The 18,688-nt window shown below is 42.3% G+C and overlaps 1 protein-coding gene across 3 annotated transcripts in view; it reads right to left on the reverse strand.

The window, feature by feature from the left end:
- LOC139003344 (putative selection and upkeep of intraepithelial T-cells protein 1 homolog) overlaps positions 1–15,949 on the reverse strand; it is a 70,793-nt gene extending 54,844 nt beyond the window's left edge. For all 3 annotated transcript variants that reach the window (XM_070405075.1, XM_070405073.1, XM_070405072.1), the window contains exon 1: positions 15,730–15,949. The gene's annotated coding sequence lies outside the window, so the exon portion shown is untranslated. The remainder of the gene's footprint in view (positions 1–15,729) is intronic.
- Positions 15,950–18,688: the final 2,739 nt, after the last annotated feature.

The raw sequence follows: 18,688 nt of genomic DNA on the forward strand, positions 1-18,688 counted from the left end.
GATGAATTTTTGGAGAGTTCGTTCTAGATCTTTGAAGAAGGCCATTGGTATTTTAATGGGAAGTGCGTTGAATGTATAGATTGCTTTGGGTAGTATGGACATTTTAATGATGTTGATTCTACCAATCCAAGAACATGGTATGTTCTTCCATCTCTTTATGTCTTCCTCTATCTCTTTTTTCAACGTCCTGTAGTTTTCTGAGTAGAGGTCTTTAACCTCTTTAGTTAAGTTTATTCCTAGGTATCTTAATTTTTTTGGTGCGATGGTAAATGGGATTGTTTTTCTAATCTCTCTTTCTGAAAGTTCACTATTGGTGTATAGAAATGCCTCAGATTTCTTGGTGTTAATTTTGTATCCTGCTACATTGCCAAATTCATGTATTAAGTCTAGTAGCTTTTTGGTGGAGTCTCTAGGGTTTTGTATGTATAATATCATGTCATCTGCAAATAAGGACAGTTTTACTTCCTCTTTTCCAATTTGGATGCCTTTTATTTCTTCTTCTTGCCTAATTGCAATGGCTAATACTTCCAGTACTATGTTGAACAGGAGTGGTGAGAGTGGGCATCCCTGTCTTGTTCCTGTTCTTAGGGGAAATGGTGTTAGTTTTTGTCCATTGAGTATGATGTTGGCTGTGGGCCTGTCATATATGGCTTTTATTACGTTGAGGTATGATCCTTCTATTCCCACCTTTCTGAGAGTTTTTATCAAAAATGGGTGTTGGATTTTGTCGAATGCTTTTTCTGCATCAATTGATATGACCATGTGGTTTTTTTCTTTCAATTTGTTTATGTGATGTATCACATTTATTGATTTACGGATGTTGTACCATCCTTGCATCTCTGGGATAAATCCTACTTGGTCATGGTGTATGATCCTTCTGATGTACTGCTGAATCCGATTTGCTAAGATTTTGTTGAGGATTTTGGCATCTATGTTCATGAGGGATATTGGCCTGTAATTCTTTTTCATTGTGATGTCTTTACCTGGTTTTGGTATTAGGGTGATGCTGGCTTCATAGAATGAGCTTGGAAGTGTTCCTTCCTCTTGAATGTTTTGTAGTAGTCTGAGGAGGGTAGATTTTAGTTCTTCCTTGAATGTTTGGTAGAACTCCCCTGTGAAGCCGTCTGGCCCTGGGCTTTTGTTTGCTGGAAGCTTTCTGATGACTGCTTCAATTTCTTCCATAGTTATTGGCCTATTGAGGTTTTTAGATTCTTCCTGATTGAGTTTTGGAATGTTGTATTTTTCTAGGAATTTGTCCATTTCCTCCAGGTTGTCTAGTTTGTTGGAGTAGAGTTGCCCGTAGTATTGTTTAACAATCATTTGTATTTCTGTGGGGTCTGTTGTTATTTCGCCTCTATCATTTCTGATTTGGTTTATTTGGGACCTCTCTCTTTGCTTCTTGGTTAGCCTGGCTAGGGGTTTGTCAATCTTGTTTATCCTTTCAAAGAACCAGCTCTTGGTTTCATTGATTTTCTGTATTGTTTTTTTGGTCTCTATTTCATTGATTTCTGCTCTAATCTTTATTATCTCCTTCCTTCTGCTCACTCTGGGGTTTTCTTGTTGCTCTCTTTCTAATTCTTTGAGTTGTAGAGTTAGATGATTGACTACCATTTTTTCTTGTTTTTTGAGATAGGCCTGTAGAGCTATAAACTTTCCTCTCAGGACTGCTTTCAATGTGTCCCAGAGGTTTTGGATTGTTGTGTTTTCATTGTCATTAGTGTCCAGGATGTTTTTAATTTCTTCTTTGATGTCATCGGTAACCCAATCAATATTTAATAACATGCTATTCAGCTTCCAAGTGTTTGAGTATTTTGGGTTGTTTTTTTTGTAGTTTATTTCTAACATTATGCCATCGTGGTCTGCGAAGATGCTTTTTATGATTTCAATCTTCTTGAATTTGTGGAGACTTTGCTTGTGACCCAATATGTGGTCTATTTTTGAATATGTCCCATGAGCACCTGAGAGGAATGTATATTCCGCAGCTGTGGGGTGAAGTGTTCTGAAGATGTCAATTAAGTCCATCTGATCTAGTGAGTCATTTAGGATTGCTGTTTCTTTGCTGAGTTTTTGTCTAGCGGATTTATCCAGTGATGTCAGTGGTGTATTAAAGTCCCCTACTATGATTGTATTGTTGTCGATCTCTCCCCTGATATCTTCCAGAAGTTTTCTTATGTATGTGGGTGCTCCTGCATTGGGTGCATATAGGTTTACCAGGGTTATATCTTCTTGTTGTATTGATTCCTTTAGTATTATGAAGTGGCCTTCCTTATCTCTGGTTATGGCCTTCACTTTGAGATGTATTTTGTCAGATATAAGTATTGCTACCCCAGCTTTCTTTTCCTTTCCATTTGCGTGAAAGATATTTTTCCATCCCTTCACTTTCAGTCTGTGTGAGTCCCTTCTAATGAGGTGGGTCTCTTGTAGACAGCAGATGTATGGGTCATGTTTTTTTATCCATTCAGCCACTCGATGTCTTTTGGTTGGAGCATTTAGTCCATTTACATTTAAAGTTATTATTGAAAGGTACTTGTTTGTAGCCATTTCTTTTTGTGTGTGTGTGTGGCTGTTTTCTTTCTGAGCTTGATATTTCTTCTTTTTACACCAGTCCCTTTAGCATTTCATGCATGGCTGGCTTGGTGGTGATAAACTCCCTTAGCCCTTTTTTGTCTGTGAAGCTTCTTATTTCCCCTTCAATTTTGAATGATAGCCTTGCTGGATAGAGTATTCTTGGATTCAGTCCTTTGCTTTGCATCACTTTGTAGATTTCCGTCCATTCTTTTCTGGCCTGATGTGTTTCTGTTGAGAAATCATTTGATAATCTAATGGGAGATCCCTTGTATGTTACTTTCCGTCTCTCTCTTGCAGCCTGTAAGATTCTCTCTTTATCCTGAACATTTGCCATGGTAATTATGATGTGTCTTGATGTGGGTCTTTTCGGGTTCACCTTGTTTGGGACTCTCTGGGCTTGTGTGACTTTTTTCTTCCCCACCTCAGGGAAGTTTTCTGATATTATTTCTTCGAATAGGTTTTCTAATCCATGTTCATCTTTCTGTTGTTCTGGCACCCCTATTATTCGTATGTTGTTTCGTTTCATGTTGTCCCAAAGCTCCCTTAGGCTCTCCTCCTGTCTTTTAATTTTTTTCTCCATTTGCAGTACAGTTTGAGTGTGTTTTGCTTCCTTGTCTTCTAATTCACTAATTCGGTCCTCCGCTTCTCCCAGTCTACTGTTGATACTTTCAATGGTATTTTTTATTGCAGCTATGTCGCTCTTCATTTCTTCTTGGGACTTACTTAAGTTGTTGATTTTTTCATCTGTTTCTTCTAGCTTCTTGCATAAGTAGTTGAGTTTTTCGTCTGTTTCTTCTTGCTTCTTGAATATCTGGTGCATGTACTCTAGGAACCTTATTCTGAATTCTTTTTCCGTCATGTTGCATATCTCTGTCTCACTTAGCTGCTTTTCTGGTGAGTCCTCCTTTTCTTTCCTTTGGGGGTATCTTTGCCTACCCATGTTTGATCTCACTGACATGACTAGTTGTTGAGTCGTTCAGTGGCTGGACCCTGGGTGGCAGTGGCTGCTCCCTGGGTGGCAGTGGCTCCTCGGGCTGTGGTTGCTCCTTAGGCGGTTGTGGTAGCAGCGGCTCCTCTGTTGATAGCAGGGCCTCTGGTGGGTGCTGTTCACAGCTGTGGTGGCTCTTCTGGCTGGTGGAGGGAGGCTTCACACACAGCAACTGTTCCCCAGGCAGAGCGTGTGGTGATCAGGAGGCCGCTGTTGCTTGAATCTGCTGCATTGATTTAAAGGCACAAAATACAACACAACAAGGCACAACGTACCAGGCACTGAACACTATTGTATTTACGATATTACTAACCCCAAATAAAGGTGGACACCAGAGCTAAGAGAGTTGGGAGATAAGGGGGAAAGAAGAGGAAAAGGTAGAAGAGAAAAAAGAAAGAAAGAAAAAAAGGAGTGCAAAAATGAAATTGGAAAAACGGAGGGGAAAAAGAGGAGGGAAAAAAAAAAGTAAGAGAGAAAAGAGAATGAAGTATAAAAGGGGAAGAGAGTATTTATATGAGGAGAAAACTCCTATAGGTCCGCCACTAATACCAACAAATTACAGCAATAGATTCCTGGAGATGAATACAAACTACAAACAACCAATAATATCAAGCGACGCAAGAGGAAAGAGAAGCACAGAAATAACCAGGGGTGGGGGGGAGAGGGAGGGGCAGGAAAATAAAAAGAATAAGCAGTCTAACCTCACAAACAATCCTAAAAAAAAAAAAAAAAAAAAACAACCCAATATACTCGTCAATCAAGCAAACAACAATAAAACAATGGAGAGAGAAAAGAAGAAGAAGAAGAGAAAAAAAGAAAAAAAAAATTGGATAGTGAAGGAAGATAAGGGAAAGGTGTATAAGGATTTAGAACAGGGGATTGGACATAGGATATATAAGCAGGGTTAAATTTTGACAGGGGGTAAAAAGAGTAAGGAAAATCAAAAGCTGGAGTAGGGTAAGAGAAACAGGACAGCAAAAGGGAAAAAGTGGGGGAGATTGTTTAGCACAGAGGCAAATTGAGGTAGAGAAAAATGTTGCTAAAAGAACGATGAAAATAGAATGGAGAACATTAGTCCCAAAATAAAATAAAGACAAAATAAAATGACACTTTAAAGAGTGGTAAAATGGTAGCGGTAATAATACTAGTTAAAAATAAAAATGTAGTAGCTGAAAGGGCAAAATCAGGTGATGGAGAAAAAGAAAAAAGAAAAAAAGAAAAAAAAATGTTTTCTTAGTTAAAAGGAGAAAAAGTAATTTTAAAAAATAAAAATAAAAATGTGCAGTAATGCAGGTGCTTCAGATCTTCTACTCTTCTTATTGGCACGCCCGGAATTCAGGAGAATGTTGAATTTTCCTCTGTTACACTGTTCCTCCGTGGTGTAAGCCACAGTCCTGATTTTAAGGCCGGCCGTAAAATCCTCTTATTGCCTTATCTGTATTTACAGAAGAGTCAGTTCGTGAGTCTGCCTCTGGGTGGCAGTATGTCTGGATTGACCTCCGAGGCTAAAAGTTCTCTCTGTCCAGAAGCTCTCTATTGTACCTGAACCAGCTCCTCCCAGAGTTGGTTCCCCAGGCGCCACTCCAGCTCTGTTTCCCAGGCTCCCCAAAAACAATCTTCCCCTAGCTCTGCTAGTGACCCCAACTGGGCAATCACATGCACTGGGCCAACAATCAAACTCACAGAAGTAAGAGGAAGTGTGCAAACAAGAGCCTGGGAAGCTGTTCGAACTCACAAGGTTCCACCCTCCAGAACTGCCCGGGGTGTCTGCGCGGAGTGTCTGCACGCGCTCAAGCCCCTAGTGACAAGTAGCCGGCTATCAGGGAAACTCTGAGGCCGCCCTTTTGCATCCAGTCCAACTATGGGCTCATTTATAGTGTTACCTTCTGGCAGCAGCCCTGCGGGAGCCCTCCCCACTTGCGGGTCACGCTGGTCTCTATGGGTGCGGATTTTGGAGGGGGTAGATTTCCCCCTGCGCCTGCGCGCGCGTGCGCGCGCGCGCGCGTTCCTCTCTCCAACCTGAACTGCAAACTGCACCTTTGGGGTAAGTCTAACCTTTCCGTGGAGGGGTGCAGGTCTCCTCTGGGCTCTTGCAGTCGCGCTGCTTGCGAGTCGTTGCCTCCGGGTTAGTAGCCGCCGGGTTAGTAGCCGATCTCTGGATGCCGGTACCAGCTACCTAAGATGGTGCGGTCTCGCCGCTGCGCTGGCGCCCAGGGGGAGGTTTCAGCCTCAATCTCTAACCATCCGCATTTTTTAGGAGTTCTCTGTCTTTCCTGGCTGCAGACTGTCTCTCAGCTGAACCTCCCCAGCTTGATCGGGCTGATTGTTACCCGTTTCAGCTGCTCGCCCCTATCTGCTCCGGGATAAAGCACCAACACGTCCGTCTAAGCCTCCGCCATTTTTTCCGACCATATCCCTGTTTCCTTTTTTTATCTTATGTGCCTCGGTTCTAAACTTTTTCTTGATTATCATTAGGTTTATGCAGCAGTAAGTTTCATATATGCAGTAGTCTATTTTAATCTCAGAACACCAGAATGTGCATTCTTTGCTAATGCACACAGAACATTCTCAAGGATAAATCATATGTTGGGTCATAAAATTAGCCTAAACAATTTTAAGATGAAATCATTCCAAGCATATTCTCCAACCACAAAACTTTGAAATTAGACATCAGCCGCAAAAAGAAAGTGGGAAAAATATAAACATGTGGATATTAAATATGTTACTAAATAACAAGTAAGTTAAAAGGAGAAAGATGAGATCAAAAGATACATAGCGCCAAAACCGGTTTGGCTCAGTGGATAGAGCATTGGCCTGTGGACTGAAAGGTCCCAGGTTTGATTCCGGTCAAGGGCATGTACCTGGGTTGCGGGCACATCCCCAGTAGGAGATGTGCAGGAGGCAGCTGATCGATGTTTCTCTCTCATCGATGTTTCTAGCTCTCTATCTCTCTCCCTTCCTCTCTGTAAAAAATCAATAAAACATTTTTTTAAAAAATATATACATAGCGACAACTGAGAATGACAAGATGGCATATCAAAATTCAGGGGTTAGAGAGAAAGTGGTAATAAGAGGAAAGTCTGGATGGTTTGCTAACTGGTTAGATCATCAGCCCATAGACCAAAGGGTCATGGGTTTGATTCCTGGTCCCAGTTGGGACATGTTCAGTAGGCAACCAATTGGTGTGTCTCTCTCACATCAATCTCTCTCTCTCTCTCTCTGCCTGCTCCTTTCTCTCTTGCATTCTGCCTGAAAATCAATGCAAAAAAATATCCTCAGGTGCAGATTAAAAATATAGGGAAGTTTATATCATTACAGGCCTGCCTCACAAAACAATAAACAAGTTAGCATTGCAGCTTAAAGAAGTAGAAAAAAATACAATGTCCAAAGTCAGTACTGTAGAAGGAAAGAAATAAAAATTATTGTGGTATTAAACAAAATAGAGAACAAAAAGACAACATAAAATATTAGTGCAATAAAGACCTCTTTGAAAAGATTAATAAAATTGACAAACCACTAAAGAAAAACAAGGAAAAGAATAAAATTCAGAAATGAAAGAGAAGTTACAATGAAAACCACAGAAATACAAAGGACTATACAAGAATACTATGAAAGGTTATATATATGCCACCAAATTCAATAACCTAGAAGAAATGTACAAATTATTAGTAATCGATATATATAAAGAGCCAGGGTCCATAACATCCAAAACGACAGAAGGGACTACTGAACACCAGGCTGTGCACACAGCAGGCTCAGGTGGGCAGGGAATGGCGAGAGGGCTGAATTGCTGACCTCTCGGAGAGAGAGAGAAGCATGGCTGCTGGTGAGGCCTGGAGAGAGAAGCAGGGTCTGATCCTTAGCCTCCGCAGCAGATGCTGATCAGCCCTTGCCTCTCTCTCTCTCCCGGCCTGACCAGCAGCCATGCCTCTCTCTCTCTCTCCAAGAGGTCGGCAGTTCAGCCCTCTTGCCAGCAGCCAGGGGCATCTACTGATCAGCCCTGCCTCTCTGATCAGGCCCAGAGATAGGCTCAGAGACGCTGACTGGCATAGAAACTGACCAATCAGAACCAAATCTGGGTGAACTGTGAGGAGCCAATGGCTGCCTAGGAGGCAGAGCTTTTGACACTGACTGGCATGGAAACTGACCAATCAGAACCTAATCTGGGTGAACTGCAAAGACAGAACCTAAGGTGGGGGCTGAGGAGAGGTTTTAAGGGCCACAGCTGTTTGGTGTAAGGTGTAAGAAAGCGGTTCAATTTTTTAATGACTGGTTTGGCAGTATAGTGTATGGCTGGCTATCAGTCATATACACTATACTAATACATATAGGAATTAAAAGGAATTATGTATTTTTGTCTGCCAAGAGCATTTCCTCCTGCTGAAAACTGCTTCCCTCCACCATTTAAGCAATCCTATCCTATATAATCTATCTGTACTAATAAAAGTGTAATATGCTAATTAGACTGGTTCCACTGGCCATCTTCTGGACATCTGACTTCCTTCCGGACAAAGCCATGATGGTGGAGGCTGAGGCAAAGGCAGTTAGGAGCAAACAGGCCAGCAGTGGAGGGCAGTTGGGGGTGAGATCAGGCCAGCAGGAAAGGGCAGTTGGGGGCAATCAGGCAGGCAGAGGCAGTTAGGAGTAATCAGGCAGGCAGGCAGAGAGGTTAGGGGCAATCAGGCAAGCAGGCAGAGGGGTTAGGGGAAATCAGGCAGGCAGGCAGGTGAATGGTTAGGAGCCAGTTGTCCTAGATTGTGATATGGATTGGGCCTAAACCAGCAGTCGGATATCCCTGAATGGGTCTTCGATTGGAGAGGGTGCAGGCTGGGCTGAGGGACCCCCACCCCACCCTTGCATGAATTTTGTGCACTGGGCCACTAGTCCTATCTAATAAAGAGGGAATATGCAAGTTGGCTGTCATGCTGTCACAAATATGGCAGTGCCCACAACAGAGGTAGGGTTTCTATAACACAAGATGGCTGTGCCCACAGCAGAGGCTGAGTTCCCATAACGAGCCTTAATGAGCAATCAGTAGGGACCTGAGGCTGCATGGCGCTGGGCTGGGGCAGGGGACCTGAGGCTGCGCCTCCCACCCAGTGGGGCTTGACAGGGGACCTAGGCCATGCCCCCCACCCTCCGGGGCTTGACGGGGGACTTCAGGCTGCTCCCCCTGCCCTGGGTTGGGGGACCTCAGGCCGGGCCCCCTGCCCTGGCATTGGGCCAGAGGACCTCAGGCCACAGCCCCCGCCCAGTGGGGCTTGATGGGAGAACCTCAAGGCATGCCCCCTTCCCTGGCGCTTGGCCGGGGGACCTGAGGGTGTGCCCCCCACCCAGCACCAGGTCAGGGAATCTGAGGCTGTGCCCTCTGCCTGGCGGGGCTTGACAAGGGTGGGGCCGGCCAGGTCTGGATCTCACCCAATGGGAGTGGGGCTGACTGGGTCTGGGTCTTGCATGATTTTGAGGCACTGCAGGTGGGCGGGGACTTGACTCTGGGTCCCGTGGCACACCCCAGACTCTGACAGGAGGAAGATTTTCATATACATTTTACTAATTTTCTTTCATCTCTGACACTTCTATTATAGAGAAAGGGCAAATAGCAATATTAAAATATTTCCTCGAATTAATCTCCTTTTAATGTGCACGAATTTTGTACACTGGACAACTAGTATTATATAAATTACTGAATTATGAGAAGTTAGAAAATCTAAATAGAACAATCAACAGCAAGAAAATTGAAACAGTCATCAAAAAGTAAAAGAATAGGGAGAGTAACCAAGATGGCAGCATAGGTAAATGCCTGCACTTGTCACCTCCCACAACCACATAAAAATTACAACTAAAATACAGAACAACTATCATCCAGAACTGCAGGAAAGCTAGCTTAGTGGAAGTACTACAACTAGAGAGGTAAAGAAGAAAGCACATTGAGACTGGTAGGAGGTGCAAAGGTGTAGAACAGGCTGGTTTTTAATTGGGAGGGAGATCCCCTCTGCGGAGGTTGCCTAGAGTGGCGAGGTGCCCCAGTCCCACACCAGACCCCCATCCCAGGGTTCCAGAGCTGGGGAAAGATGTCCCTACAGGCCATAAGAACTAGGAACTATAAAAACCAGTGCGGATTGGGGCTGAGTGACACACAGGCTGCTGGAGACCCAGCTGCTCCTCTTTAAAGGCTGGCACCGAACTGAATTTACAAGCTCCCGCTTGCTCTGAGCTTCACTGCCAGGTGAGGATCTGGGGGACCCAGACACATATGGGGAGAAACTGGACTATCTGGCATCAGGACAGGAATGTGGGGGCGGCTTTCTTCCAGACAGAGGTGCTCTCAGTGGTCATTGTTCCCATGCTGGGACCTCCCTGGTGTCTACCTATGAACCAGGAGGTCACTGTTTGATTCCCAGTCAGGGCACCTGCCACATTTTCAGGCACAAGCCCCAGGAGGGGAAGTGCAGGAGGCAGCCAATCAATGATTCTCTCTCATCATTGATGTTTCTATCTCTCTCTCTCCCTTCTTTTCTCCGAATCTATAAAAACATATTTAAAAAACAAACAAACTGTGAGCTGATGTCTTCATAAAACTTGCTAGTCTATTACAGAATTCTGTCATGTTCTAGACACTTCACAATTGTCTAATTCCTAGTTTCTCCTATAAAATAAAAGTAACTAATGGTTATAAGAATTTTAAGTCAGTTTAGAGAGATTCCTCAGTTTTGATATCTGATCAACCTCAATTTATCATCTCTCCACCCCTGATATCCTATCACCCTGCCTTCAATGAGAATCCTGTTAGGTTGGTTTAGCAAAAATTATCTTTACCTTTGATATCTCCTCTTAAAAACTTTTCATCTACTAAGTTTCTCAGCCACCTTCTTGGGTATAAATCTTCATTTGTTCTTGTCATATTCAGAGTTGAATTTAATTGCTCTCCCCTGTTGTAATAGTTTTGACACCTTTACGATAGTCCCGAATAAAGTCTATCTTGCTATTTTAACGTGTTAGAATTTTTTTTTCTTTAATAGTACAGATTTCTGGGATGGCATTTCTTTCCTTTCAGCACTTGAAAAGTGTACTGTTTTCTTGTGATTAACGTGGTTTATGAGTCATAATGTGCTGTCATTCAAGTCTGTGTTCCCTGTTGGTAATATGTTATTTCTCTCTATCTGCTTTCTGGATTTTTTCCTTGTATTTAGTCTTTTATAAGTTTGACTCTAATGTGTATTAGTATATATTTCTTTCAGATTATCATGTTTTGGTTTTATTCAGCTTCTTGAATCTATAGGTTTAAGGCTTTTGTCAAACTTTGAGAACTTTCAGGTATTATCCCTTTGTCAGTTCCACTCTCTTCTTCTCCTTTAGGTACCCTGATGATGAATTTTTTGTTATTTCACAGGTCCCTGTGGCTTTGTTCAGCTTTTTAGTCTATAGTATTTTATCTTTGGGTTTTAGATTGAGTAGTTACTATTATTCTGTATTGCAGTCCACTGATTTTTCTTCTCTCAATTCTGTTCTTTCATTGACCATAATCAATGGATTTTTACTTCACTTATTAGATTTTTTATTATAAAATTTCAAGCCATTTAAAAAATATTGCTTTTGTCTTCTATTTTTCTGCTGAAACATTTTTTTAATATACTTTATTGGTTTTCCACAGAGAAGAAGGGAGAGGGACAGAAAATTAGAAACATTGATGAGAGAGAAACACAGATCAACTGCTCCCTGCACACCCTACTGGGGATGTGCCCGCAACCAAGGCACATGCCCGTGACTGGAATCGAACCTGGGATCCTTGAGTCTGCAGGCCAATGCTCCATCCACTGAGCCAAACCGGCCAGGGCTGCTGAAACTTTTTACATTTGTTTCATGCATGCCAGTATGTGCTTATAGAAGCATTTTTTAAAACTTAAAAACAACTTTGAAATTCTTATCAGATAATTTCAACATCTGTGTCACCTAGTGTTGGCATCAGTTGTCTGTCTTTTCTTAAATGTGAGAATAGATTTATTTTTAATATTATTTATATATTTTATTCCAAAAAGTATATTTCTCCTATTAACATTCTGATCTTGTTTCTTTAAAAAAAATAATGTGGGCAATATTTGCTAGAAGCATTTGACTCTACCTATAACCTAACTTCTATTAAATTTAATTAAAGTCCTGGCCAGTGTGGCTCACTTGGTTAAGAATTGTTTCATGCAATGAAAGATCACTGGTTCTATTCCTGGTCAGGGCACATGCCCAGGTTGTGGGTTTGGCCCTTGGTTAGGGTGCATGTGGGATGTTTTTTTCTCTCTCTCTCCCTGTCCATTCTTCTCTCTCTCTCTCTCTCTCTCTCTCTTTCTCTCTCTTTCTCTCATACGCACAAACACACACACAAAATAAAAAAGTCTTTAAAAATTTTTATTGAGATAATTATAGTTTCACATGAAGATATTAAAGATAAATATTACAGACATAACCTATGTATCCTTTACTTAGTTTCCCTTGACAATAATGTTTTATAAAACTACTAGAGGTCCCGTGCACGAAATTTGTGCAGGCGGGGAGGACCCTCAGCCTGGCCTGCAAGGACACAAGCATTCCATGCCCGGCCTGTCCAGAGGCCAGGCTCACGAATTTCAAACCGATTCATTTGCCAACTCAAAAACCTTGTCTATAATCTCAACTGCTATCTGATTTTAACCCTCCTTAGTATTTACATATTTTCTTCTCTCATCCCTCCCAAAACTAATCCTAGAGTTTTGAGAATCTGGGAACTTGGGCAAAGGAGAAAACAACCAAGAAATCTGAAATCTCAGTTCATTACCTCAACCAAAACCAACAGTGCCTTTTTGTATGTTTTGGGCCAACTCAAATGATCAGGTCATGTGAATCATAAAGCACAAAATACAGGTGTCCTTACTGACTGTGAAAAGTCCAAAGTGTAATTAAGTGTGCTTTTTCATGGTGGCAATGTCATTTACTCTACGCTTAAACGTTTGCGTTTCTTTAAGCCTCTCTTTGTCATACAGGCACACACGGTTGCATCATACTCAGATTCACCAGCTGGGACTGGGGAGTGTGTGTTTTTCCTACTGGTCCTCAGTGTTAGCTGTCAGATGCACTAATCATTGCTTCCTTGCTGCATCTACCACAGTGGAACGCAAGCTCCCGGCAAGAACAGCGCCCAGAGAGCATTCTGGACAGATGCATGGTTTGCTTTAGCCAGGCGCTCAGCTGGAAAGTTTCCTCTAACCAGGAACACCCGCTTTCAATCCCCAGAGCTGGCAGGGTGCAGGCTGACTGGGTCTCTGCTAGAAGGGGAAAAGGTTTTACACTCACTCCGCTAGGCTGCCCAACCTGAGGAAGATTCAATCCCTCAGCCAAACTCCTCCAGCCCTCATGGACAGGCTGTCCAAAGCTCTTGGGTGCTTAGAGAATGCCGAGGAGGTTCCCTCTCCGTGAAAGGGAGTGCGGGCTCGCTGGGCTGGAAATCTGGGCACTAGAGGTTGATGGGGAGCCATGGGAGCTGGGCGCAGGAGGGAGGTAAACGCAGGAGGCAAAAAAAGCACAGAAAGGAAAGGAGTGCAGGAGAGAGTGGGGGAGCTCTGATGGAGGAATGGAATTAACAATAGGGATTCCTCCCCTCTCCTCCCGTCGCCCCCAACAAGCAGAGTCTGGCCAGTGAAGCCTCTTTGTTCCAAATGGCTTAAAATTGTCTCATTCAGAAACACTACAGAGCTGAGAATTTCCAGGCATTATTCCTTTGGAAGACCAGGAAGAAAAATTTCACCACAAGTGCTGTGCTCAGAAAGTGCTTTCCATCCCCTCATGCCCCCAGGAAATGAAGAATCTGGCAATAAAAAATTCCCAGTTTGGAAAGTGTTCTCCTTCCCCACCAGGCCTTAGGTTCCCCTCCATGACACAGAGAAACTGGTGGAACTGGCAAGAGGGATCCCATCCAACAAGTGACCTGCTCTGGTATATATTGTCCTACTGTGGGTTAGAGAATATCTTCCCACCTACAAACACTAGGTAGCACCAGCTAAAAGGATTCCCACACTACAAGTCTGACTAAGGAATGGCTCTTAGTATTCACAGGCCACAGGCTCCCTCCCCTCACTTAGAAGTAGCAGGCAGCATGCATAGGCAATATTTTTCTGTCTCCAGCAGAGACCAGCAGGAACCCCAGTAACAACAAGTGACAAAGCAAGCACACCAAAATAACATTTTCAACGTTTTTGAAAAGTTTTTACCATTAGAACCACATAAAAGTAAGCTAGAACCAGTTTACCTACTTGTATGCACAGAGTGATGAACTGTTAAAATACAAAACTTAAATGGCTCCAGGTCTCCTAACAAAAAAGATAAAATTTCCAGGATACAACAGAAAAATAATCCAACATAGCAAGAACCATGGGCATCACTACACGAATGAGAATACCAAAGAAAGAGCAACACTGAGATGAATCAGATGTTGAAATTATCTGATAATAAAGTTTTAAAAAAGAAGTGATGATTTGTAATTACTACTGGTTTGCTGAAGGATTCTTCTTTATCAAGCACCACTCTTTGAGAATTTTGAAATACAGTTTATTTAACAGTAGCTGTAATCATATGTAAATTCTCATAAGTGCTTTAGAAATAGGTCCAGTCTGATAATGTTTAACCCTTTATGTGGAAATGGCCTACCCACCTCTCTCTAGGGCAATGATTTTTCTCCCCATTCCTGCGCTATGTTTCTGAGCAAACCTAAGATTTAAGGTGTAATCTGTGAGTGCTAAATGGGTGGCTCTGATGGAGGAATGTTATAAAGGAAAAAAGAAAAGGGCCAGAAGTTGTTCTCTATCCTGAACTCCAGGATTGGTTTCTTTAGCAGCAGTATTAGTCCAAACCATTTTCTCCTCCCCAACCAGTTTCCCAAGTCTCATTTTCTGCCCCACCCCCCACCCCCGCCAAGTCCTATCCAAGATCTAGCAGTGAAATGTCCAAATATTAATTTGATTTCCTTGCATATACAAAGTCCCACGCTTACACTTATATCTTTCTACTTCTCCCCTCTCTGCTACACCCCCACAAAATCTAAACTGAGAGATAGTGTAGAGGTTTGATTCTGAAACTCTGTACACCACACAAACAAGAAAAAGGATTATTCTGAGTTTTAAAAAGTCAGACCAAAAACCTGGTTCATACTGTATAATTTCATTTATATATAATTCTGAAAAATGCAAATAATCTTCATGAAAGCATATCAGTGGTTGCCTAGAGGTGGAAGAAGGGGCAGGAGGGAGCAATTACAAATGTGCATGAAGACACTTTTGGGAGTGCTGGGTACATTTATTATATTGACTACAGTGATAGTTTCTCTCTCTCTCTCTCTCTCTCTCTCTCTCTCTCACACACACACACACACACACACACACATATATAAATTATTTACTTTAAATGTATGCCATTTATTTGGTGTACATTATACCTCAATAAATCTGTTTCTAAACAGGGTTTCTTTCTTTTTTTAAAAAAATATTTTTTATTGATTTTTTTACAGAGAGGAAGGGAGAGGGACAGAGAGTTAGAAACATCGATGAGAGAGAAACATCGATCAGTTGCCTCCTGCACACCTCCTACTGGGGATGTGCCCTCAACCAAGGTACATGCCCTTGACCAGGATCGAACCTGGGACCCTTCAGTCCGCAGGCTGACGCTCTATCCACTGAGCCAAACCGATTAGGGCCAGAGTTTCTTTTTAAAATATAATTTTGAGAAAAGATTAATAATGAGTTTTTAGGGGGTATTTATATTTAATAACTGTAACATTTATATTTCAGAAGAGGATTCTTGGTAACTGGGGACACCTACCATAGTGTCTATCAGGTTTGAAACATTGACATCACTATAAGTTTTCTTTGAGTATTTTCAAAGAAAGAGATTGAGGGAGTGGCACAATTTTAGGGACCCAGAGGAGACAGGATTAGTTTTTAATTATCAGCATTCCAAAACTGGGTTTTGAAAGTTGATTCTCTCTTTTTCAGTACCTCACTGCCTGTTAGCTTTCTAAATCTCCATTTATCACTATTCTGTGATAAAAACATTGACAAGACATTACAGAATTCGAGCTAAAAGAACCTTTAAGGTCATGCTAAAGGAGGTGGGATATAGCCTTGTCCCTAAACATCATTCACAGTCTCATCACTTACTTGGGCTCCAGGATCCAGAGGAAATTTCTTTCCAGGTCCTTCAGAAAGTTGGCTCAATGTCTCAAGGTGACTCGGCAGTGCTCCTCCACCAACAGTCGGTAACAGCTACACTCCAGTCTAGTGAGGACTCTTTACCACAGCTTCCACCTACTGCCTGCTGGCGGAACTTTTTTCCTGCCACCTGAAATCAATATCTTTTCATTGGTAAATCAGCAATGTATCTGTTTTATGCACTGTAAAATCTCAAATCTATTTGAAGCTGCACCTTGCATCACCTGAGGGGACGCCGTGTTACCTTTGCAAGAGACATGTTCCAACATGACTGCCCTGCCCTGAGATAATATCTGAGCCAAAGCATTTTTCTTCATGTATTTTTTCATGGGTCTTTCTGTGACATTACAAGAATGCTAGAAAGGACTGAAGGGGAATTGTTGCTCATATTAATAGTTTTATGCCCGTCAAGTTGCTCTTGTAAGTACAATTTAGACTTTCCTCTTACTCATCCAGCCCTACTAAATACTATTTTTTTCTACTTCCCACACCAGTGCTGTTTTCTTTCTGCATTCAATTTAGAGAAGACTGCAAAGCAAAGACTTAAAAATAATTTTCAATTTTTTAATGAACAAAACAATGGCATTTTTTAATTAAGAAGAATCTGGATGAGGCTTAGGTAGTCAGTGCTGGAAATTACCTGGTCCATAGGGGACTTGTAATGATGGTGTTCCAAAAAGAAACCTTGACATAGACCTGTGGATGAAAAAGGGCCACATACTAAACCTGAAAAGCTGAGGGGAGGCCTACATGGTGGCCTTACAAACTCAGAGACCTAAAGTACCACATAGGATGGTCTGAAATTAAAACTTTGTAGCTAAAAGTGAGTCATGGCTGTAGTCACGTCCTAGGGTGTATCTTTCCTGACAAAGGTCCACCTTTACCTTTACTAAGCCTGTCTATTGTCTTTTTGCATCTATGATAATGACGGGGAAAATGAGACATTTTGGGGGGGCTAGCAATCTGAATCTGTGCCAATAACCTAATGGACATTCTTGTTAGCCTATTGTCTAGTCATTACTCCTTTAATTATCTGGTTCTGCAAGACCAGTTTACCTAAATACTCCCATTTTACAGAGGTCATAAACCATGAACAATACACAACCCCCAGAAGGAGTTATCAGCCCTGGCGTCAGGCCAGGCCTTTAGATGTGGTCTCACGGCCCCCACCCCAACACATGGGGCTTTTTGTAAAGCATGCAAAAGGTCCGGAAGTATAATCCATATTTGGGGGACAAAGAAACCAAAAGGTATAAAGGGAAAGCTTCCCTTTGGTTTGCTTCATATTGGTTTGCTCAGGATTTGGAAGGAAATAGTCTCCCCTGAATCCTGTACCGGTACATGTGAAACATCTGAAAATGAATGGGTTTTTCCTGTGCCTCCAATACTCCTGCGTATTTCTCCATCAGCTGGTAAATTCCGTAACAATAACATACCTTTGGAAAGTCAGGGTAATTTCCCTTTTCCAGACCCCTCAGGGCACAGTCTCCTACCAGAGCAGGAGACCACATAACTCCTCATTATTACTATTATTCTGTTAATTGTTAACTGTTAGCTATCCTATACCCACCTATTTAAAATAAGTATGTGTCTATTCCTTTTATATTTTATCCAATCCTAGAGATTTCCCTGTTTTGCTTTCTCCCACCTCCCTAATCTATCGCCAATGATTTTCATGTAATGTCTTTAGTTCCCCGCTTTGATTCTAATGTATAAAATAAGTTGTAAACACCCCATTTTCCAGAGCATTTTCTCAATATGTTGAGATTTTGCTTCCTGGCAACTGTCATCAGTGAGGCTCAAATAAACTCATAAACTCATAAAAGGTTTGGACATGTTTAATGTTGGCAGGCCACTATTACCACAAAGTACAGGTGTAAAATCTATGAGGCTTGTAGACAACAGACTTAAAAGTTTATAAGTAGAGGACCATAGGCAAACCTCTAAATTCTTATTCCATAGAAAGCTGTGCTTAGGCCAGTCATGGCTGGACTGCAGGCATCATGGCCAGTGTTATGTGGAGAGGAATCCCCTGCTACTGTAATGCTCTGCTTATTTAAGGGACAAGAGTAGTAAGAAACATTTATGTTGTTGTGGCAGAATGCACAGGAGAACAATCAGCCAGCACTCTGAGGGAGGAAAGTTTAACCTTTATTTCGCAGATCTTCTAGGCCAGGGGAATTCCGGATCCAAAGCCTGAACTGAACTCATGGGGAGGCTCTGGCCTATGTATCTCCTCCTGTGGTGGACCCCTGAGGGTCCCGGTAGCTCCACCCAAGTCAGTCTTGGCTGGGCCTTGGGGGCATGCTCCACAGCTCCGCTGAGTCAGCTGTAGCAGGGCCCTGGGGTTCCAGCCGTGGGCAAACTACAGCCTCCTGGCCGAATCCGGCTGTTTGAAATGAATAAAACTAAAAAAAAAAAAGACCGTACCCTTTTATGTAATGATGTTTACTTTGAATTTATATTAGTTCACACAAACACTCCATCCATGCTTTTGTTCTGGTCCTCCGGTCCAGTTTAAGAACCCATTGTGGCCCTCGAGTCAAAAAGTTTGCCCACCCCTGCTTAGGCTCTGCAGCTCCACCCAAGTCAGTCAGGGTGGGGAAATAAGACTATTGTTTTAATCAGATACTGAACAAGGTTGCACCCCGCCCCCCATTTTCCTTTTCAATGTGACTAAAACAAAGGTGACTCCAAAGACAAATAAGTGGCTAGTAACTTGTTTTTCTGTTGAGCTTATTCAGAGCTACTGAGTTACTCTGTTGAGCTACTGAAAGCAGGGGTTGGAAATGGGCCTCCTGGGCGCATCCAGATTTTTTCCTCAATACATCTCTGACCTTTGGGGGGTTCAGTAATATTTCTTTCCATTGTAATTCACTGCCTGGGGAAATAGTAGAGGTTGTTTGGA

Source organism: Myotis yumanensis, unplaced genomic scaffold, assembly GCF_028538775.1.
Source record: "Myotis yumanensis isolate MYYU_CA2020_CCGP unplaced genomic scaffold, mMyoYum1.0.hap1 SCAF_2, whole genome shotgun sequence".
Lineage (NCBI taxonomy): Eukaryota > Metazoa > Chordata > Mammalia > Chiroptera > Vespertilionidae > Myotis > Myotis yumanensis.